At 34.5% G+C, this 25,742-nt stretch overlaps 1 long non-coding RNA gene across 1 annotated transcript; it reads right to left on the bottom strand.

The window, feature by feature from the left end:
• Nucleotides 1-603: 603 nt before the first annotated feature.
• LOC119078108 lies at nt 604-24,960 on the bottom strand. Its single transcript, XR_005087939.1, has 4 exons — nt 24,786-24,960; nt 7,026-7,036; nt 4,742-4,743; nt 604-614 (listed from the first exon to the last, which is right to left on the bottom strand). It is a non-coding gene; the product is annotated as an uncharacterized LOC119078108 (long non-coding RNA).
• Nucleotides 24,961-25,742: the final 782 nt, after the last annotated feature.

Raw genomic sequence — 25,742 nt, 5'->3', positions numbered from 1 at the left:
ATAAAATACAATTGATAAAACTCTCGTTTCACTCTTGTTCCACTTTTCGTCCTATTACTGAATTCAAAGCATCTTTACTTTAAGCTCTGATATAAAATCTGATAAAGTGGTTTCATATGAAGACATAGCATTTAAGACGCTTTTCCTAAAATGAACTATTTATTAATGGGGATTCCTCTACCTCTCGGTTACAATCTTGATATAACGAATTGCGCGTACTGCGCATTACCTCCGACTTACATCTAATTCATGAAACGTTTCGTATACCTATCGCAACGCTTTCGTGAATACAAAATAGTTTAAAAAGAACACCCATCGTAAATCTCTTGCCAAAGTTACAATTTATGCATAATCCACCCACGATCACTGCACATATATGTTTGACTGTATGTAAAACAAAATGTCGAAGTGCATAAGAGAAGACTTTATCCAACATGAAAATATAAAAATGTACACAGCACACACGTACATCCTAGTGGGTTATGCTAGGATGTATTCGCAATTCATATCATGAATTTTATTGACAAAGTGAACATCTATATATAATACACCATTTTTCATTTATATTTTGTATCCAAAAACTTTACACGATCGAAAATCCCTATCAGATTACTCTATAGGCACGTCATGGATGTGTGTCGGTACTATAGCAACCTATTCGTTTGATTTTGATCTTTGTCGCAAACGTTGCACATAGCGCGTTGGTTTGACTAAAAAAAAATAATTTGCCGTAAATTTGCTTTTGCGAGTCCATCATAATATAAAGTTTAATATTTAATATCGCGATACGAGCCCAGACCAAAAGTTCTATAGGCTCGCCTATAGACCTGAAACTTGGTACTACTTCTACATAGGAAAAGGAGGGAAGAACGCGGGAATTTGGTTTTCGCTTCAATACTCTCTCTAGCAAACAAACTCTCAGCTCTCTTTGAATTTTTTCTTTACACATTTTGACTGACTACGCTGTGATGTACATGTAAATTCGAAAGGCTACTTGAATCCTTCACCACCTTAATAAAAGTAGTTCGGTTGCTAGAGAGGGTATTGCTTTCATACGTCATTCGACGCGTGAAACGTTTTTTTTTGCCTGTCAACATTGTAGATCAACGCATTTTAGAGTCAAACCACATCGAAATTTTCTGTCGTGAAGTGACAGTTTTGACATTGACATTTTTGACGTTGTCATTTTTGAAATCTGAAAAATTTCGTCATAACCTCAATTGAAAACGTGAACTGGACTAGGGATGGAAGGCGTTCAAAATTATCGATAATATCAATCGAAAGAAATTATCAATAATCGATTAATCATATCGTTATAGATAATTTAATAATTATCGATAATTATCAAAATATCGATATTTTGATATTTATCTGAAAATTCATGATAATATACCGATATATCGGAATATATCGATAAATATCGGATTTTCGGACCGAAATATCGATATATCGAATTATCGATATCTTGATAATTATCAAAATATCAATAATTATCGATTATCGATATTTTTTTTATAATTTTCGATAAAAAAAGTCGATAATTATCGATTATCGATAATTGATAATTATCGATAATCATTTTCATTATCGCCCAATGCCTAAACTGGACACAAAAATTGTCTTAAAACAATTAATTTTGAATAACATTACAGTATTATCGTAAATATTACAATAAGGATACGATAACACTGTAATATTATTCAAATTATTCAAAATATTATTTTAAATTGAGGTCATGACGAAATTTTTCAGATGTCAAAAATGACAACGTCAAAAATGTCAATGTCAAAACTGTCACTTCACGACAGAAAATTTCGATGTGGTTTGACCGGTTTGACTCTTAAGCAAAAGTGGTCATAGTCGACAGCTGCCAAATAGAGTATCTACTATTTTGTATGAAATGGTTTTTTACAGTCGAGTATCCTTTCAACTTTCAGTACCACTCATTACACGAAATTTGCACCAACACACTCTCGCGTGTATAGTAAAACAGCATACATGTATGTGAAGTATATAACTCGAAATGTACTACCACTCGGGCAAGCCCCCGTGTACATACATGTCTCGTTATATACTTCACATACATGTAATCTACTATTATCATTAGATAGTTGTCCCGAGCAAAGCCGGGAGTACTTCACTTAGAACTGTTGTAAAAGTAATGATTAACTAATCACATTGGTTGCAAAGCAAACATATCAAAGAAGTTACTATTCCGAACATATTGGTGAGTTTAGTTTTTATTCATTCAATTCTGCATAGAAATGAATTTCAAATTAGTTTTTCAAAAAAAAAAAATTAATTAAAAATATTTTGCTTGAGGCTAATGTTTATGAACTTATGAACTCATAGCAACATGCATTATAAACCAGAAATCGTTGTTGTTGAACATGTACTGTCAACAAACATAACATAATTTCAAAATCCAGTTCTACAATTTTGATATTTTTATGTTCACAACACTTCTTGTACCCGAATTTTAATGAAATATTCAGTCTTTTTTGATTGTTTGGGCATAAACCTTTGGCAGATTGTTACGATAAAAATAATCAAAAGTCCTTGACTGTGAATTTGTTTTTATTAGTTTCAGTGAGTCTGAAGACCAGAATCCAAACGTTTCTACTGCAAAGACAGTAAAAGTATAATTTTGGGACTAGATATCAATTGCGATTGTTTGAGGTTAAATGGGACATTTGAAGATTTAATGGGAAATTATTGTATTGCAGTTTTGGACGAATTATGCTGCGGATCTAGACTATAATGTAGGTATGAGTGTAGCAACTGTCCTCTTTACCATGCTACTCCGTCAGATTTTTGGTCATAATCTCAAGAATGGCCATTCTACCTTTAAATGACCGTTTCGGTTCATATGCAAGAAAGACACCTAGTAGCTAACATTACTTCGAAGCCCCTGGCCTACGACACACTGAACTTATTTTTATGAAACTTATGAAACTAAGGATTCATCTTAGATCGATAGATATGAATGTTTACAAAGAGAGTCCAAGTGTTAGACAGGAACCTAACATGCTTTGTTACAAATCCCTTCGCTCTTTTGTTTATTCAAAAATTAAGTAAAAACTGAGTCATACAAACATGTCGCGTCAAATATATGAGTGAAACGTTAAAACGTCCAAGCCACGAAAGATCGCTCATTTAGAGGTCAGCCTGTTGGTTCGCTTGATAAAAATCCTCTTCACAAAATGTAACATAGACGCTATTGATCGGTCGGGAAATGTAACGGAAAAGTTGAGTTCCAGAGGATTTTTCCCTTTTACAAAAAATGACAGAAAAGCTAACAGAACGATTCCAACGGATTTTTCCCTTTTACAAAACGTGACGAAAAAGCTAAATTCCAGAGTAATTCTCCCTGTTACAAAACGTAACGAAAAGGATCGATTCCAGGTGATTGTCTTTTTTACAAGATGTAACACAGAGGCTAATTGATCGGTCGAGTGTACACTTTCCACTTTTACGAAATAACTAAACTTTAATGACATCTAGGACGTGTTATTTGCTGCCTCATCGTCGGTCCCACTGTAAGCTTCCGATTAACTGATTGGCCTCATTTTCATTTTATACGCCTCACTAATCACCGACTATATATGAATATTCCTCTATTACCATATTGTTGAATCGATTCGAATAAATAATCTTATGTGTTATCAGTACCATTATCAAATCTCTAATAAAGTGGCTAGTAATACATTACTTTCTTCGCTACTTTTAAATCACAAAAAGCTCACGTTTCTGAAGTCAAATGGGAACTTTCTAATAATTTACATAAAAAGCGTGTTTTTCCGCTGATTTTGTTGAATTTGGGTGCAAAAATTCTGTATATGTCTATTTTCACCAAAGCCAAAACGGACAGACCTACAAATTTTTTTAATGGATTCTATATGCAATAGACAAACGCGTTTTCCTTCATTTTATCGAAAATGTGCCTCTACCATGACTATCTTTTAAATTTCAACAAATACGTTATAACAACTGAAAATAATTTCAAATTTCTTCAAAACCAAACATTTTTAAGATGTGTTGAACCGTTCAGTCTTCAGCACGTGTCACATTTCTATCGATCTGTAAACTGTATACAATTTAATTAAACTTTCATCCCGAAAAATATGGGATGCCAGCTCATACCTGTTGTTGTCAACGAATTTTCGCAATCCTTCTATTTCTATCTACCAAAATAATTAATTTTGAAACATTCTTGTTGATAGAGGAAAAGCGGTCCCTTATAATTAATTATCAAAATGTTGCCCACTTTAATTTGGACAATATTAATGTACAGTACAAGTACACACCGTAAAAGTTGACGTGGAACGAAAAGACTCATCTATTTTAGTTTTGGGTCTAAGAGTGATGCCAGACCGTAACCTCACCGTACACCACAACTTTATTAAGTGTTGAGCTCTATCCCATTCGTAATATAAAAGCACTAAAACCATAAGACACGAGACGAGACTATTTACAAAGTAAACTACCTCTATATGAAGTATCACTATGTAAAGGTAACCCAAACAAGCTACGACGTACACTTTGCTGTTGATTTTTTCGGGAACATTATAAATTTTAGACCAAAATTAAAAGTACTCTGTACATTGTGTATAACACTCTCAGGTCAATAAATTTCTGTTAAATAGAATACGGTTAGACCAGTAGTAATTAGGGTTTTTTTTTTTAATTTTTGTGGCTTTTCGAATGCACAGGAACCGTCAGAAGTTCAACTGCTCGTAACTGCTCATCAGGGGTGTATGGTGTATTTTACCCCCCATATAAGATAGCCCCGAAAGTACATACATGTTACCTTTCAAATGACACCTCTCACGACCTTGTACGTGTTCTGTAGCCGGAAAGTGCATGTTTTCGAGTTTTGATCATCTCTCGTTAGGCTTATAGGCATCGACGAATAAAAAAAAATATTTTTGGCTTCTAGGGACCAATACGTATTTAGGCACATAAAAAAGTCCACTGGAAAATGTGTCAGATTTCGCCAGGTCGCTTTAAAAAAAACCCTCACAGCGATAAAAATCATTGCGATTTTCACGTTCAACAGATGACACAGAATTTCAATGTTGGAAAAGTATAAATATCAAATATAAGTATGTTCAACTTTCGCTCACTGTACATTCATACGTTATCACTTTATATGTTGACAAAGTATGTTCGATTTATTGCAAATTTATTTACTGAATATCTCAACCTAATTAACTTATCTTTCGGTTAATTTCAGTCAGTAAACTCGGTACCAACAATAGGCAGTAGTAGGAGTTTTGACTAATATGATTTTTGATCTGCCCAGAACGATAATCTGACTTTTTCTCTCTAATGCAAAACTATTTATTCGACATATCTGTTCTCGGCAGATAAAATAGCGTGTGCACCTCTGCCCAATAGTTATTTGTAAAACGAGGGAAGAAAATTTGGAAATTGTATTTTCCTGCTATTTTCCCTAGGTCAAAACATACCAGCTCAATACACAACTTCAAAATTGTCAAAGTAAATGTTTTGTACAGGTATGCATAATCTACTATTATAGCAAAATGTGTGATAAAACAAGTGAAGTAGAAGACTTTCTGTAAATCTTTTGAAAGATTATCGATTAAACGAAGTAATACACTTGCATTTCAATCGCACTGTAATTAGAGCCAATTTTTTAATGAAATAACCTTTTTTTCAGTTAGGTACATTTTAAAACTAAAATATTATAAACCATAGCCGTATACAATTCTATGATAGCCATTTTTATGTTCGTTTAGATTTAAAAAAGCACAATTCATCCAAAGAGAAAATGGTCTGAAATTTACTGAAAAATTTAATTGCAGTGGGAATATATACACATCCCAATTTTATACGTTAGCCTCATCTTGGATATATAATACGTATAGAGCTAGCCGAGCAGGTATAGGATTTTATTTTAGGTAAAAAATAAAATAGCACAGCGAAAATCGAGGGAAAAAAATACTTAAAAGCAAAAAATACACAGCACCAACGCGGAATGAAAAAAAAAATATAAATCCAAATGGGAATGCATTTTCATTTTTATATGCTAGCAACACGCAATTTATTTTCTGGGTCAGCTATCAGTGGATTTGAAGGATGACGGGATCCGGTATAAAATCAATATAGTCTCGTTTAAGTATTTATGAAAAATAAAAACGTTATGGATTAGTGGAAAATAAAACACGACGAAATGTGTGTCAACACAAACTCGCGTAAATAAGACATGTATAAAATGTGTTAAATATAAGTGAGTGAACAGCTATAGAATACGCATAACGATGTTCAATTTGACGATCCTACTCGGAGTAGATTACAGTAGGTGTTGCCAAAGTAATTCATTACATGAGGCATTAAATTGGTAAAGTGGTAACTCAACTAACTCATAATTTTAAGAGCAATCATTCCTTCGCAAATTTGTAGCCTACATTTGGGATGAAAATATTCGTTTTTTTTGATGATTAAACTTATCCCAGTTGAAGAAACCTTTGCAGATGGTGTAAATTTGTGTAATCTGCACAGTGGGATAAGTTATCACCACAGACCAATTTTGCCTTTAACCTGTTACGCAAGCAAATGACCAGTATTATTATCGGGTCTATTACTTCCATCGATCAAAGTATTTTTAATCAGTTGATTTCAAATCTTGTACTTCAATTTTTTTAATATGCATTTTACTATATATAAAGGACTATTTTACCAAAGCTTGTCATTATTTTTGTCGTCGTTATCGATAACAGATGAATAAGATGAATAGCCGTATGTGACAGGTTATAATTGCCTGCTTTAATGATTTTACTTTTTGAAAAAAAAGCAAAGATTTTGGTTCGGAGAAATAATCAAAAAATCAATATTTTCCGCCTAAATGTAGGCTACAAATTTGAAAAGGGTTCATTGTACTTAAGCAACTCGCTTCGTAAATTGTTATTTTGACTCGTATAATTGCATACCTCACCTTCGGCTCGGATCTCTATACTAGTCGAAATATCATGTAACGAGTTACTTTCAGCACACAATGTAACCTACTATTGTACTGTCAACCTTGGATTCCGTTTATTCCGTATAGTATATTCAAATTTATAACATCATTACCGTATAAGCCTTTATTTCCATTGACGAGTTAATAGTATATTCGCCAGTCGTCAAAGCGTATACCGTAACTGAATCAGTGCAGTCAAAAAAAGAAACATCGAACACGTATCACGTGATTGACCCAGTCAATAAATCTTTTCCGTACCATTTTAGAACAAAACAATTTTTCCGCACAAACACATCAACTTGCGGATAGATTGGGTTAGAAGCGGAATTGGCAATTTGTCAAAGAATCAATTTTCATCCACTGCACAATGAATATTTGAACGGGAATGGTACAAAGTGAAAGATTAAAGGAATCTATATGGTTGGGTATTGCTATAATGTGCACGCGGTGAATGTGTATATAGTTCATTGTTGCATGTTTTGCTGATGTTGTTTAAATTGAAACAAAATTAGCCGTCGTTTGCGAAACAAAAAGTTATAACAATTGTGGTTTTTCGGGTGTCTCTGCGTGTATGTGGCTGAAGGTTTTTTTTTATTCTTTGACTGATAATCAAGTCAACGTTTTGAATACTTAATGTACTTTGTTACATTCGACGATTGTATTGAAAATGTTTGGGTAACAATTCAATGGAATGGAACATTATTTATAACTGTCTACATGACGACGACGACGACGACTACAAACCTACATGGTTCTTGACTTTAGGTAGACATATAATACAGGACTTTTCGTTGATTGACGGGTGCTTGAGTGGTTGGGAGTCAGATGATGTAAGCCATCGTAACGGTTTTTTTTTAGACAACATGATCGAATGAGCAGATAATATACCTAGATGCAAATTGATGCCGTTGTACAACATTATTATGTGTAATAAAAAAGAAAACATTTTTGCAGCCTACCTATTTACACTTGTCTGTCACACTGTACCCGCTTTTGATGGAGATAACTATCTATATAAACGTTTATGTTACCCCTAATGAAGTAGCAGATTTTATTTCCAAGTCTATGAGACACTTTGAACAAACGAAGTATTAGACTTAACGAACATATTGGAGAACGTTTAGGATAAGGAAGGGCTACGATAACGTGGAGAACTGGGCCTATGTAGGCCTGATAGGATAACACGAAAATAAATAGCTTTCGTAAGCGTGTCTTTGCAGTTCAATCCTTTAGTAAGGAGTGGAGAACGAATTCCCAAATCGTAATTTCATTTCATACGAGAAATGAGCCACGACCCCACAAACAATGGGGATAGGTCTATGCACAAAAGTGACATATAAATCCGAATCGTTAAACTACATTCATGTTGTAACCAACAGAATTTCGCAATCTGTGCCGTATTTAATCATAAAATTGCCAACAAATTTTATTGCATACACATCCCGTACACCGATTCTTAAGATTTCAACACATTACCGAAGGCGCAGATAGTTGGGTCCCATGTTAACCATTAATCTTATGTCGTATAAATCCCACACCAAATAAATCTCAATGTCAATGATATACCCGCCAGTCGTACACACACCGTCGCATACTATCTATACATACCTTACGTGTTGTTTTTACGTTTATGGAATGAAGATATTCGGATATGTCTTACCTAAATGAATTTTTATTTCCACGTTGTGGGTCTACATCACCAATGTGAAGACTCTATGTTGGGTGCCGTTGATTGGGGGATGAATAAACAAAGATGTAGACTCGGTTAGTTTTGTGTATATATTACGTGTGTGAGAGTAATCAACAAAATTCACGTAGATTGAACGAACAATAATTCATTCGCATCGCTAATTAACTACTGAAAACGTCAGAGATGGGGAGATAGAGAGAGCCATATCGCAGGATAAGAATATCGAGAATTATGAGTGGGGATGATAGAAGACGATTTTTCCCATGTAAATTTGCTAGAATTATCTTCAATTATCTCAAATAATCTTTATCCCGGATAAGCGGGATTCGTTGGGTACGTTGGGTCCGATGAGAGTTACGTCATTATCAGTATACAATTTGCAGCGTCCGACTTTCTACACAATTAAAAAATTGTATTGCTCGATTGGACCATTATAAATGGATTCGAAAAACTCATCGACAAATTAAAAAAGATCCGGTTTTTTCCTCGTAATGAATCAAATTACAGACTATAACAACAATATGGCGTTTTCAAAAACATTGGCTTTTCGCCAATATTCTTCTTGTACGAGCATCGTTATAAAACAACGATTACAATAATGTTTTCTCCATGGTTGTTGCAAAACTATAATTTTGTAATGGTGCACAGTGTTCTTTCATTTATAATTCATTTTGTTTGAAAAGCTGAGTGGAAAGACATTGTGCATCGTTGCGCTTCATCCCATTGCATGTCTGCTCTGTCCCTTGTTCTATACCTTTTATTATTTTATAGAAACTACTTGAAACGTTCCACATTATATGGATGTTTTGTCATATATGCAGCGTACAGCAATCATTCGAGTTACATTTTACCCCGTGTGTAAGTGTATCTACAGGACATTATCAAGGTACGGAATATCAGAGACCGTCACAATGAACATAAACACACATTTAATATTATGTGCAATATACTGGTAGCATAGACATTTGGATATAGGTAGCCTCCAACCCAGACCTTAATTTGTTTAGTTTTCTACAATTGCTTTGCTTATACCGCTGGTGTACTCTCTGCTCCACTGTATATTATTCATTTTCATTTTCGTATATATACAGAAGTGAAACACTTATCTTGGTTTTCCTCATTTCGTTTGTGCCTCTGTGCTACAAATTTATAGTTTGGTTCATTAGGGATGTTAGCGACGCGACGCTATGCTGTTATGCATATTATTATTAATGTACAAAGTTAAAGGTTCCTCATTATTGAAACTGTATAAGGTATTCAAAGAACGATGGCGTTGTGGGAAAATGTATTGTGGTCGGTAACTGTGAAAGAACTTCCGGTGCTATGATAAAATTATGCGGAAAATATTGATATTAACTTTCATAATCGAGTAACGTTAGCTACGACTGGTATTCGTTCATCAGGTGAAATTGTGCCGTTCTGTAATTTCTAAAATTTCCTCAAAGCATACACAAACAAACCAGTTCCTTTGCAATACATTACAACCCATTATTATCAGTGTAAATTCTATTTGATCTCTATTTCACATCAGTCAAAATATCGATTTTTTGTGTGACTACAACATTTCAATATTGAGAGATTTTGTAAATTTCGCATTTTTCATTTACAATCCTTAACCTGACTATTTTCGTAAAGAAACGTTGTTTCCAACTATCATTAATTACCATGCCATGACTGTGTAATTAACATGGCATAATTGACATTGGAAATACAGTTAATCCTAGCCAAACTTGTGACGCATTTTGCTTCAGCTGTGTTTTACCTGGTCCAGCAGTACAACCTCACTATCTTATACGTATTTATACGGATTTATTACGACCACAGCCGCATGTAACTATTAAACTCGTATAAACAAGTATAAAGGATGAATGAGTGGACCAGCTGAAAAACAGCTGGGGTTAACTGTAAAAATCATGCAATGAGAAATCACGTCGCACAAGTTATAATATTACAGATAGTAGGGACATGTCTCTTTATAAACATGACAATATCATTTTAACTAGTTGTTCGTCCAAAAATCATCTTGTGTGATTTTTTGGGTCCTCCTAGCGATTAAGAACTATCAAAGAATTGAAGTTTTATTGATTTTTTTGTAAAATCTTTTATAAATATGGTCCAAGACCTGTGATAAATACCATGAGTATATACTTGTCGACTTCGAATACCTTCACATTTTGCACTCTGTATCACGACTTTGAGTAAAATACCTTACTTGGTATGTTTACCTGAACTACGCCTCCTTCGGAGAATTTCACACCAGAAGTGTCATTTCCATCATTTTTCCCATTGGTAAGAAATGTACTGTTACTGGTAAGTCAATTAATTTGTTCGAGAGATTTTCAATGAATTCCTTTGTTAATTTTGCAATCTTTGTGGTTAAAGCCAATTGAATTATTCCCTTGACTGCAAGTCTTACTAATGATAAACTGTTTGTTCACTGAATTAACAAATTTCAAAAAAAAATATTTTTTCTACTACGAGTTGGGTTAAGTCAGTTAATGGAAAATACCGGAGTAAATAGTCTTGGATTTATTACGAAAAGAATTTTTTGCGTGACATCTTGATGTCGATGATAAGAAGACAAAAAAAGGTTTAAATTTTCGGCCAGAGCGAAGCGAGTGCCGTATTGACACGAGTTTCATTTTTATTCAAGAGGTATAAAGCAAATATAGTACATTTTCTACCTTGGTGTATATTTCGAGAATAACTTCGTATGTACAATTGTATATAACGAGCGCCAGCGAGTGTATATACAATTGTACATAAGAAGTGATTCGAGAAATATACACCAAGGTAGAACAATGTTTTATCTCCTGCAAGCTGATATTTCATACATTAGCGAAATAACCACAAAAATTTGGATTTAAAATTAATTAATTACGCATGTTGTTTTAAAACGCATTCACAACAAAAAAAAAACATCATACAGAGAATCCTTTATTTACTTACACACATATACTATCCACCTCAACATTTCGTTCAAATCACATCATTCCGACTACTCTGATTATTTGATCGATGTAGAAGTGACTAACGAACCACTACCGACACCAATTGCATCTCGTTATGTGATTTGTTGGCGTAGTGGTCAGCATGTTTGGTTGATATGCTGCTGGTCCCGTGTTCGCTTCCGCCGTTCGGCGATTTTTTTTTTCAAATATATAGATGGAAAGTAAATTTACCCTAGGTGGGTTATGTGTGAATTATCCAATCGTATAGGCTGTGGTTATGTATGTGTTTGTGTTTATATGCAGAAACGCGTAATGTATGAAATATCAGCTTGCAGGAGATAAAATAAATTAATAAACAATTTATGACAGAGCCAGGCAAAGAGCTGCTTTTAGCAAGACGATTTTATGATATTTTTGTTACAATTTCAAAAATCTATTTCAGAAAATCAGTCAGTCAGTCAATGGACCTGACCCACCCAAAAGGTGAAGGCTTGTTTTCGTTACATACTTCCGATATATCTGACGTTCGATTACTTTCGATTTGAAATAGATAAGTTTTTGTTGTTAGACTTATAAAATCCATTTCACATAATAATAACGCACAGAACATATTAATGTTACGCCATAATTTCGAAAATGTGTGTGCTCCATTCCCAAACACGAATACGTACTTCTATTCTTGTACAGTTAGTATACTTGGGAGAGCATAATACTTTATTATCCTAATAAAAGTAATGCTTTTGCCTAAAATAGACGAAAATTTTAGATGAACATTGTAACTATACGAGTATGATATGTGTAGTACCATGATACAGCGTCGTTTAGTGCGTTTACTGTTACACATAACTGCCAGAATAAGATATAAAATTAGTTAACTTTTCCGGAAAATTGTCGAGCAATTAACGTAAAGATTTATTAAAGCCGAGTGGATTGAATTAAATTGATTCCAATGAAACAGGTACACTCTAATATATTGTTGAAACTTTTTGCTCGGGTCGTATAACATTTATTTTGTCCGTATTATTGAATGTAAGTACTCTGTTTTATGTTTTGTGAGTTAAGTGCTTTTAATTGTTGTTAAGCTTTATATATAAAATACGAAAAATTGGCACAAGAGCTTTGCAATGAATTTCGAAGGCGAATTGCCATTTTCTGTGTACTATATGTAAAAATGTACATCAAAACATATCTGGTTCGCATTGGTTCAATGGTTTCATGTAAAAAAAATCTGAAGAACTTGACGATGTATTTTACTAACGGTAACCTTAGTTACTGGCCAGCAATGTCTCAAAAGTAATTCCTAAATTGATATTTGTGTTATACAGCTGTGCAAGACACAAGTCACAAAAAAGTTCGTTGTAAAATTACCCGTTGTCGACATTCCAATCAATTATATTCAAATCTATAATGGGCACACACAGGGGATTCTGTTAATTCCATTCAAAGTTCCTGTTATGGTCTTTATAGTGAGAACTTGACCTATTTTAGAGCACTCTAGTAGCGACACTAAGCAAGTAAGGTTATGTCGAATACAGTGTTTACGGAGAGTGATTAAAGTCTGAATTTTGCAATGGGCAATGCGAAAATGAGACCCTATGAGGCACTATTGGCGGAGAAATGATTAAATTTTTAGGTTTTACTCAGGTTACATGAGTTACATGCAAAAAAATAATAATTCACATTTCATTCTACGGCCGGGTAGCACACAATCACTCTGAGGGATCCAGCTCATGACCCACAGAAGCAATTTTTAAAAGATTTCCTTGATTTCTGTGGTCCAATTGAGTTACCAGTGTGAGAGATCGACGTGGACACAAACCACAACCGATTAAAATGTTTCGCGTCTGCAGTCGTTAAGATGAGGAATTATTGTCACATGGCTTACAGGTAAAGACAATGTTGGGAGACACTATTTTCGCTCCTAGTATACATAGACAAAGCTGGGTCTGTCGCACAGCTTACCACTGAGCTTTGTAAAAACAATCCGATATCAAGGGATCGCAAAGATAAGAGAGGACCTAAAAAGTCATACGAAATTAGTAAAATAATAGACAATTTGCGCAAATGACGTATAATTTATACTTTAACTGATAAGTTGGAAATTATAAGTCACGTCTTCATACAATGAAGTGAAACTTGATATGTACGACAACTTTATTTAAATCCGTTCAAGCTCGCCGTGCGGAATCTAAAATTTGAGTATACCAAATCATTCCAAATACTAATCTGGAATTGAGTATTGACATTATTAATTTCTATTGATGAATTCAGCCATGGGGTGGATAAACGTTAATTTCGTTCGGACCTTGTTTTTTTAAAACAATTTGTTTCTTGTTCCTGTTTCCTGTTTTTTTTCTACATTTTTATGTTTTTCTCGTTCTTCACAAGTTTTTATTGGTTTTTCGATCGCATCGAGCCTTGTTTATTCAGATAATTTCGACAGATTTCCGGATTTGATTGATCCAGAAATTACCTCAAAAATTTCATATTTCAGATTATTTTTTATTTTAGCTCCATTTATACTTCCATAAATATGAATTTTTCTGTAAGCTGTCAGCACTTCCATTACAGTGAGTTGAGTAAGTAGCGTCAGATATTACTTTAGCGATATTTGTTATGGAAACGTAGTTATTTATCTGTACATTCTCAGAAAATAGAATTACGAAGTAAATAATTTAAAAGCTTTATAGTGCTTCTTGATAATCAATTCAATTTCAACAAATTATGCAATGTGTTTTTGTTGTGTTCAAAAGAGCGAAGCCGATCGGGAGATTATTCTTCTGTGTTTTTTTACGGAAATACTCGAGTGACTATTTTTTCTGGGAATGACCAGTTGCATATTTTAAACCGACATTTTCACAAAATTGTTCCCAATTTAATGAAAATACCGTCAACTTGAATTATTTTTAACAATCAACCAAAAAACTTATAACGTTCGTTAAACAACATCCGTTTTGTGGATCAAATCGTTGGTTAAAATCTGTGTAGGAGGAAATACAGTAATTGCCGGTAGCAGGATAGTTGTCCCAACACATTCGAGAGAGCTCCTTTTTAAGGAATGATTCGCTCTCGTAGATACCTATAGATTTTGGATTTGAGCACTAATTCGCAGGACTCTAAATGATTGACACTGTCGGCAATTCAGTCACTTCTGTCACTTCACCAAACAATATTTTCATGGAAAATGTGATCGAAAATTTAATTTCCTAACAAAATATTTTGATTTTTAAATTTCGTATCTCAAAAGACCGACTCGAAGGCAGTGCCATCGCTGATTTTTGTGGTAGTGACGATAACAATTTCCACAATCTACAAGGCCCCTTCTGTTGGGTGGGTCAGATCCCTTGACTGTTTGTCTGAGCTTCTCAATAGTATTTTTATTGACAATGATTTATTGATTTATTTCAATGAAATGTAATTTTGTATGTTGATTGCCACAAAAACGCATATAGAAGAAGAACTACTAGACTAGAACGGTCTAATAAATCTCTCATTGGTGATTTAATTCTGTTTAGTTTCACTGAAAATCTTCGAAACTATGTATATAAAATGCCCCGGTAAAAAATGACGTATGTTTTCAAAAACATTTAAACTCGTGTCAACTTCACACTCGTTAATTTTTGTTCTATTTATTCGGTTTTGTTTACAAGGCAAAGTCACATAACAAGAAAAATACTATTGAAATAGATACAAAAATTCTGTTAGCAACATCAGCTTGTTCGTTAGACCAACATAATCTATCTTAGAACCTAACCTCAGGAATTGATTCCATTCTCCACCAAACATTTTGTTTTTAAATCGGTTGAGAATTACTCCAGTTGTCGTGTTAACAAAGAGCAGAAAAGGCTTATTTCAAGAACTACCATTAGATGGTTGAACTGATACCACCAATTTTCGAACTTGACCTGAGGATTTCACTACTTCGTCGAATAAAAAAAAGTTTTTGAAAATCGGTTGAACTTTGCTCCAGTTATCGTGTCAACAAAGAGCAGAATGGGCTTCTTTCGAGAACTACCACCAGATGGTTGCACCGATACCGAGGGGTAAACCACTATTTTGTGATTAACATGGTTAATCAGTTAATCTGTTAATCAGAAACATAAGTTTTGTGAATCCAAACGGTTAATCGGTGATTAACATTGATTAACCGCTATATTTTACGTTTATTTGTAGTTTTGCGACGATTCCCCCGGTCAAATGTTGGTTAATCAGCAATTCGTCATCATGTTAATCACTGGTTAATCATGTTAATCATGTTAATCACGTCAAAAAATAGAGTGGTTTACCCCTCGACCGATACCACCCATTTTCGAACTTGACCTGAGGATTTCACTACTTCGTCGAATAAAAAAAAGTTTTTGAAAATCGGCTGAACTTTGCTCCAGTTATCGTGTTAACAAAGAGCAGAAAAGGCTTCTTTCGAGAACTACCACCAGATGGTTGAACTGATACCGCCCATTTTTGAACTTGACCTGAGGATTTCAATACTTCGTCGATTAAAAAAAAAGTTTTTGAAAATCGGTTGAGATTTACTCAAGTTATCGTGTTAACAAAGGGCACAAAATTTTACATTTAACGTTTTTTCATCACATTTCCATACATTTTTAATCATAGTGAACGTGTTATGTACGGTGTATTTGTTTTCGTAAAACCCATGACTTACAGTCAAGGGAATTAACCGAATTAATCAAACCTCACTCGTACGCCAATTTTCCACTTCAAAATACGCTACCACACTACATCCCATCATTTACATTTTGCTCTAATAGTCCTATAATAGAATGTCCTAAAAAATCATACCCACCATTTATGTACACGTATGACCATGCAAAAATACATTAACATCGACATTTGTAATGCTCAACATAAGTAATTTGATCTGAGAAGTATACGCGGTAGCTCGCGTCGGATCACATCTGTGCAAACTTCGGTATATTGTAGAAAATTTCTCTAAGCCATCCACTCTCTAAGCGAAAGGAAAATTGATTTATCGAGCGCAGCGAATTGTCAACTAACCGCAACTAATTCAGTTCACTCCTTTCTGTACCTCTTTTCGCTGTTACTATTTATTAAAAAGTATTTAAAATTTACTTATTCGTTAAGTGTCGTCATTCACATTCTCTGTAATCTAAAACATAATTTTATATGTTCGTAATTTTTGCTGATCTTCCATTCAACGTCTGTGTCACCGCTAATATACAGCGCTTACATAATGTAAATTGTTTGTTGTTTACATTTCTGTTGCACGTGATTTCCATCGAAATAAATTTGAATTTCACATATAATATGTAGTATACCTGAGAGCATAAACTTAAATATACATTTTTGGCATCTGAGTGCCACCCATCACACACTACAGTTCGCATACGGAAAATATCAACTCACACATAATACCATCAAACACGTATTCTCGCAAATTTTTAATGGTAAATATAAACTAAAACACAGCACATCATATAATATGGTACCGAAAGTGAATGGGTAAATAACCCATTTTCACATCTTATTTGCTTTGAACATTTTAACTCCCCCCGAAAACATATTGCGAACACGAAATGTGCATTTGTTTGCATTAATTAAAATTAAGTACCGCTAATTAGGGAGGATATTTTCCACAGTGAATTTATTTGTCTTTCGGTTATTTTTTTTTCTCTCTCTCGAATGAATGCTATTCTTGAATTTACAAGTAGCGAGTACTTACATGACAAGTGTCGTCAGTTCTTCGTTCTTAAATGGAATCAATTCGGCTGTATGTTCTATTTGATAACTCGAATAATCCATGGACTTTCTTCGATCGTATGCTTGTCTTAATTGATTTTTATAACTTCACTTATGGAGCAATAAAAAAATTATAATTGAATTCTTACCAAATTCCCGCATCTCCCCCGGCTAATTTTATACGAACCAATCCTGTACAAGAAACAAAAAATTCTCATTAAGGGTAATTATGAGTTGCTGTGCTTTCCATTGTTTACCATATGCTACAAAAAATAGTAAACGCAGCATTACGGCAAAATTGTCAATCTCAGCAATGCAAAGTTACTCGTCTGCTTTCTGCCCAAACAATATTAAAAGTGTGTCTAATGTTTAGTGCACAACATGTTTAAGTCAGTTTATCATATTGTAGATATTGGTGTTATTGTCTTGGTATGACCTGTCCGTATTCATCTCAACATTGAAACTACGTTCCAAATGTTTGTTGATACAAAAAGTTTGAAAATCAACAAAATTTTATAGTAACATTTACCAGCGGTATGTGTAACAGACGTGTATTAAATACGCTTACAAACTCAAAGTAATTGGGTCGATAAAAAAAAAAGTTTTGAAGTCAGGTTTGGATTTGTGTCAAAACTTTTTCCAACAAGGAAATCAAACAAAATTAATGAAATGTCAATCTCTCTATTGATTTTATTTATTTTTCCGTCATTACAGTAGGTATATAATATGAAAAAGATGAAACGCAAAAACAATACCGACAGGTTTTAAGAAAGAAGATAGATACGAATTCAATGGCGCGTAACAAAATAATTTTCGTTGTGAATTTAAAAAAAAAACTTACCTGTACAGGGGACGTCAGTGAAATTTATAAATGATTTTGTTTCATCTGTTTTTCACTCATTACAAACAAAACTGTTCATATACGGTCTAAGTATAAGCATTAACCACTAAGGTAAGCGAGGGTATAGCTGACCGTGCAGGTGTACCTGACCAGCTACATTATTTATCAGTTTTGGAAAATAATTACAAATGAAAATACGCAAAAACGTTATAATTAATCTTTAGAGCCTAAAGATTAATTTTTTCATGAAAATAATGCGATTATTATGTTTACTTATTTGATAAAACCATAAAATGAAACCAGTGCACCATCTCAGTACAAAGTTGCACATTTCTTAAGAAAATCGTAAGATCGGTGTGGTATAATTTAAGGTTTTTATTGACAAAAGAATTATTAAGAGTGATATCGCCAAAACTTGAACCAATTTTGGTGAAAATAAATACAATGGTTCGGCGATCCAGGCAAGCTATAGCTCGTTAGAATCGTCTTTCAATTCTAAGAAATAGGGATCTTTTAGTTTTTCTGATAGTTTCCCATTTTCGGAGTGAACTCTTGAAAAGTCATAGCATGTCAAGGGGTGGTGAAAACAGTTTTTTTGTGATAGCTCAAGATAGACATGTTTCTAAAAGTTGAAAATTTGTAGGAATATAGGCCTTTGGCAGACCTTCATAAAGAGTATAATCATCGGTATGGGCCGCCACCCGCTCTAGACTTATGACTCAAAATATGGTCAATGTTTGGTCAGTGCTACTGGCTTGCAACAGAATTTATCCGCGGAACTGACTATAGGGTGTTGTAGCTGGACTTACCCTCTTTCATTCTACGTATAAAAAACCCCAGATAAATTCTGTTGCAAGCCATAAAGTTAGTTGAAGTAAAATGTCGCTCCAGGAGACCGGAAATTTTACCGACGCTTTACATTCGTTAATACCTTTCAAATTCATGAAATTCGGTCAAAATTTACTCGAGATATTGACAAAATACTCCACGTTCACTGTACGGCCGAGTAGCCAGATAAGAGCTCGCTCCAAGAGACCTAGCTCACGCTCCGGAGAGCATAATTTCAAAAACTTTTTTTCCCTGATTGGTACGGTCAATACCTATCTAATAAAGCTAAAACAGACGAAATATGTTGAAATGTGGCCGACCTACAAGCAAAAACTGCTTGCCGCCCTGTGCCTGTTTCACACCAAGGGGTCTAACTCACGAGTCGGTCATCCGATTTCCATAAACTTTTTTTTGGTCGATCGGTATTGTAAATACCTTTTATTTGACGTATCAGTTACAAGTGTAACGTTTGAATGTCCGGAGATATCTTCGAAAAACCGTAAAGCACTTATTGAGCCACAGCTCGGGAGGGGTCGATCCAAAATCACTCATCTTCGAACTTAGCCTGTCTTTTGACATTACCAAACGGGAAAAAAAAAGAATTTTCAAAATCAAATGCGTTTTACTCAAGTTATCGTGCAGACGGACAGACGGACCGACGGACAGACGGACATTTTTTTTTTCACTGATTTGGCATCTCTAGACAACCACAATAGGTTTCCCCTTACTCAGGGAGTCCAATTCGACGTGTTACGGACGTATGCGTAAACGCACAAGACCCCAGTACTTCGTACGGATCTAAAAAGGTATGGAAATATTCGCATTCTTCGAATAAAGTCCTACTCTATTTTTTTCTATTACCCTGCTAGGTGCTTTGACTGGTGTCAACTTTCGTCGTTCAGTTATCATCGACAGCGAAAACGAAATAACCAATTGGCTTTACAGAGCAAAGTGGCTGTGAATTGAATTGGTTCTCAGACTACAAAACCGGTGAATATTTTCAGAGATAATTTCCCAAAAAACCTACATGGCTGAAACAAGATTACCTTCTTTAGTAACAACTCAATATAATAGTGCAGAGTGTAAGTCGAGACTTCACATTGAATTATTGAATTGCCGGTTGTGAGCTCGAAACTCAACCGCAACACAAATAACTTGCTTTATCAGGTTGTTGTCCACAATAATGACATCTGATTGAATTAGGTTGAGCCTTGGATTTAGTACCGACAACGTCTCTTTGTGTTACTGTAATTGTTCGTTGGTAATGTCATTCAGTTAGTTAGGCGAAAAGCCCGTTATTTAAACATATGGCAACCTGCACTATCTGCAGTGGAATTACAAAATCAAATATGTCTCTAATCTACAATCTCTCTAATAATCAGTATAAAGTGCTAGTGCAAGTAGAGTAGAGTGTTAAATAATTGTTTCGTCCAAGTATAAGATTACGTACTTAAGCACATAAATCCAGTACTTCAGAAGCTGTATTTCCGAAAATTCTATGAATCTAAATGTACTTAAAGGTCAACTTGAAATTGAGATTAGATCTCAGACGAACTTTTGTAATGTTAAAGTTATAATACCTGGAATATGGAAATTCGGAAATCAATATTACCAAAGTTTCATCGTTTTGCATTTTAGTTGCATACTATAAGCTCTACATTAATAATGCAGGAGGGTAATATATTATACATTAAAGCGAACGTTTTATTATTGTAGCATTTTGAAACTGTTATAAGTTGCCAATAAATAGCACGAAATCTCAGAATAATTTTTCTGATAGCAGACAAGAATATAAGCAAACCCACGACGGTTGTGTGTTGAAAAATTCTCTGTTAAATGGGATAAAAAGGGGTAAAATGTATAGGGAGCCTAACCGCGTCATCGGCTTCTGTCAAAGTATAGTGAATTTCAAGCTTGTTTATCCGTTTAGTCCCATTTAATCCAAGACGAATGTTGGAACCATCGATTTCAAGATAAGATTCACGATCGCTGCAGCGAATAATACCAATACAGTTTATCAATGTCATTATAAAGTTCTCTTGGACTCAAGTAGATGACGTACGAATGACGTGGATCGACTAAAACCTATGAACTTTTTCCAAACTGCAAATGCGTAATTTCAGTTAATATTCTACTTTAGTTGTCAGTTGTGTGTCACTTTGTCGTATACGTAGACATTAGTTACGCTGCAGGGCCTTATTTCTCTTGTTTTGCTCACTTCTCTCATATGCTCGTTATGGAGAGATGGGAGAAGTTGGAAAAATAAGAAATTTATAAGAAGACGCTGCATAAATAGGCATGGCTGTATGAGTAAGGTCATAAGACTCTCAAGATTACATATTATACATGTCAGACGCGAACAAGCAACGCGTTCACAATTATAAGTAAACGCCTAATCGGCGACATCCGGTCGGATTCAATCACTCAGTATCATCATCAAACACAAGGGTGAAGATAAAACTGAAAGATGAGATAATCAAGGATGACTATATGAAGAACGATGATAAGATCAGGTCGCGTTAACGATAATTTGCGTCTTAAAGCCACAGGCAAAACATTATGCTTTGCAACAACCCCAATGACAAGAGAGTCATTAACAACGTTTCTGTCATTGAGTGGCAAAATCAATTTAAACATCCTGTTAGACCTGCCAAGAACTGCTAAGATATTCAAAATAATTGGAAAGGTCATTTCCAAACAGATTGTTAGAATATTCAGACACCGACTCTTATTTCATAGACAGATCGAGCGCTTTAAATGATTTCTGAAAGATACTCTTTGCACCAGCCGAAGCTCCTCAAGGCCTACTTTATCTGCGACTTCTGACCCATGCTCAAACGAAATTATTCGAATTCAATCACAATCACTCGTCGGGTAGGCATCAAGTAAATGAATTTTTTAAATTTTCCTGTCGAAAAATATCGTGTTTATCGAACGCCATGCGATTAACCTATTCAGTTATAAAATATATTTTCCATACAGGACGGTTCAACAAGCAAATATTCATTTCGCTTTATTGGTATAAACATGAAGTTTGTAGCTTAAAAAATATTTTCCGTATGGTACACAGGCAACAAAAATATGTATTTTTGAATGCGAAAAAAATACAATTGTTAAAGAGTTTGCATCCGCAAAACGGAAATTATTCAAGAGGGAATCCACAATGGAAATAAAATGAAAAAAGTTCGAAAATTTAAATACACACGGCATCTACCTGGGATACTCTTTGCTGTTTGGTACTCGAAAGAATTTTTTCCCCAGCTGTTATTTGCGAAACAGCGGTAAAAACGTTTACGGGATCATTTTATGAAATTATGTTTTTATGCAGAGAAGCTATTGTCGAAGTGGAAAGAAAGGAAGTGGAGGAAGCAAAGAATGGTGGAAACTCAGTTAAAAAGATATTTTTTTTAGAATAGTTTCTATGGTAAATGTGACGCAATCACTTGAACTTTGTACGTTCTTCGGTTACAAATTAAATACTCAAAAAGCTGCTCTTAAGGTAGTAATGTTCCTCTAATTGTTCACATTCGTTTTACATGATGTGAACTTTGCTGCGACATTATTCGAAAGTAATGGGATGATAACGTCACTCTTTAACTATTCATGAGGGTTGCAAAAGAGTTGACGGTAAAAAAAAGAATTGTAAGTGAAACAAAGAGTTGCAAATCCAGTGCAATTCCTCTCGACTATTCATATGGAACATAAAAAAAGACGGGCCTGCAATCACACCTAAATCTAATCAGACCGAAAAATATTTTCAAGTGTGCTTAACAGATTTTGTTTGCTCTTTGCATTGCACTCATTCGATTAACCAGAATGGTTTTCATCATTAGACTGATGCTATTCCGCATTTAGATATGTACGTAACAGGGGTGTACTTAGAACAATTTTTTATTGTCGCTGCTTAGTACATTTTTGATTTTTGTACCAGCAGCCCTGTTAAATGTCGTTCAAAGTGATCGACTCGTTATTTAATTTTCTGAATGTTATAGTTTTCGGCAATAATGATTTTATGTTACAGTGACATTGAATTGACTTCGGCAATTGCCTAAAATCAATGGTATTCCTACGGTATTTTATGTCATTTTTCATGGTATAAAGTGGTATACATACCTGTGCTTCATGGCGCTATTGCCAAAAGAATTATTAAGCTGTCGCTAAATTATATAATCAATTTGGAAAACTTGTTGAAATTGTGAGAGTATCACGTGCTATACGTATTTTCGACCGCAATTGCATAAAATATCCCTGGTTTATATGCGGTGTGGTTGTGTGTGCCAAATATAATTTACTCGAAAAAGTTGAAAAGAGGAAAATTGAAAATTCAATCTAAAACTTTTCCGAAAATAAAACGAATGAAAAACTACATATGCAATTGAATACTCAAATAATACAGCGTATTACGTTAGAAAATGTTTATATTTCGTCTCACCGTGCAAGTGTAATAGGCGTTCCACATTGAAAAAGTGAATTGTTTTGTTTCCGCCGGAAAATAACGTTTGAATTGCTAAATGTTGTTTTTTATACTTTGTATGGAAAACATTTGTTCGAACCATTTTGTTTGACGGAAAAATTTATATTTTTGAAGCCATTTGCTATGCGATATATTGTTTTCTAGACTTGTTATACAATCACCTGTAGAGACGCTAGTTGCTAGAAAATGGTACTCTTCTTATAATAGCGATTAATGTGTTTTATTAGAGATGGGTTTTCTGCTTCTGATTAATATGGTTTCCACTCCACAAAAAGTGTTCAGTGAAAAAGCGAGCTGTTAAGCAAACAAAGCAAAATTTAAAAAAAAATAGGCATTCATCAAGCTTTTCCAAGGACCCTGCAGACCTGCTTCTCTCTTGAGTGAAGTGCGTTTTGTACTTAAAACACGAAAGACACTCCTCTCCGTTTACTCACCGTTTATACTATAACAATGGAAAGAGAGAACAGTTTTCATTATTATTTTAAAAGCAGCGAGTCACTGCGAATCGGCCTTAGCGTAAACAGTGAGTAAACGGAGTATAGTGCGTTTCGTGCTTTACTATTATTATCGGCACTTCACCCTCTGTACTCAACGCGTACGCTAGAACATAATAGAATGAGAGAGAAAGCTTGATTTCCACTTGCAAGATAACCTCTCCGTTTTGCCTCCATTTAGCTAAACCACGCATCTTTTCTATTGTTTAAAGAGTAAACGGAGGGTTTTTTCGTAGGTAGAAATCAAGTCTTAAGTATAAAACGCACTTTACTTAAAAGAGAAACAGGTCTGTAAGGTCTTTGTAAACAATTGCGGTAAATTAGCGAGGGTTTTGCTTAAACTCTGTAGAGAAGACCTGGTTTTCAAAAAATCTTTTTAAACTGGCTCGAGAATTAGTAGTATAATGCATACCATAAAAATGTTTACTAACGTGCTGGCATGATTTAGCTCTTCTATTTCAACGAAAATTTCTTCGTTTACACCGAAATAACACATTTTTGATCTTTCACCCTCCCTTCCAGACCTTCGCAATTATACTTTGAAAAGACTGACACTAAATTCCGCAATCAGACAACGTTATATGCAACTTCTCTCTCATAACACAAACGAACGTCTTGTCTGCGCCCTAGGAAAAACTGATTTAGAAAAATTGCAATAAATTCGTTGGATCATTCTGCCCGCAAAAAAAGTCTATTTTACAGCCTCAAAAAAGAGGCGAGGTTTAGCTAAACGGAGCGTAAACGGAGTAAGAGGAAATCAAGCATTATTTTCTCCCCTCAATAGGCCATCAGAGAATTGTCCTCGACGACTTCTCGAATGACATTTCTAGTGAAAAAAGTGCAACACTTTCTCTCCCGTGGGGAGAAAATATACCTTCTCTCATTCGAACTGTCACTTTGTTTATTTTGTCCAAAATAGCATGGCGAATCGATGTTTTCGATTTATGTTCACCTCTGGGAGAAAATAGGAAATTCCAACTCGAGCAAACATCGCTCTTGTTGGAATTTCCTATTTTCTCCCCTCGGTCAACAAATAACCGTTGTGAGCATGAAAAAATGTCGTATAAAAAAGTCTACAGCAACAATTTACGTAACTCAACCATGGATTTTACTATCCGTGGGATATCGCTTCAACAATCTATAAAATTACGTGTAGGGAATCTAACTTTCTTTCTTTTATCCACTCAACGATAGGTTCTGCAACCATAAAATCCAGAATCTGTTTCTATTCACATTTTCATTCGATGGACCCACACACGTTAAGATTCACATACAATCACAAAATCAAAGCTTCAGTATTACAGTAAAAGTACGGTAATGACGAGAACAACTTCCACAAAAGGAAATCATAAAAATATAATGTCATTTCTAAGATTAAATTTCGAGCAAGAATATCCAATTTATTCTTAGTCCTCCCAATTCCTCTTTATGAAAATACGATAACGATAGCAATCTCGCTTTTATTTTATTTCTTTTGCGCTCTTGTCTATTCGAGACATCTTTCTGTCTCTTCTGGTAATGCAATATTAACAAACCACTTGTATTCATTTTGATTACTCACTCATAAAGATGGTCAGATAGCCTTTTCGTTGTGCGATTATATACACGTCACCTATCTGCTATCACAAAAAAAAAACAACAACACGACGGATTATTCCTGCTGTTATGGGTATAATATGTATTCTGGTCCCGATCGCAAAGGTAAAAGCATTCTAACGACTCTTTTTTAAGCTTTAAGCTGCCGGCGATTAACTTCATGAAAGG

Source organism: Bradysia coprophila, unplaced genomic scaffold (assembly GCF_014529535.1).
Source record: "Bradysia coprophila strain Holo2 unplaced genomic scaffold, BU_Bcop_v1 contig_24, whole genome shotgun sequence".
NCBI lineage: Eukaryota > Metazoa > Arthropoda > Insecta > Diptera > Sciaridae > Bradysia > Bradysia coprophila.
Note: the sequence above shows the minus strand (reverse complement) of the source record. Positions and strands in the feature narration are given on the sequence as shown.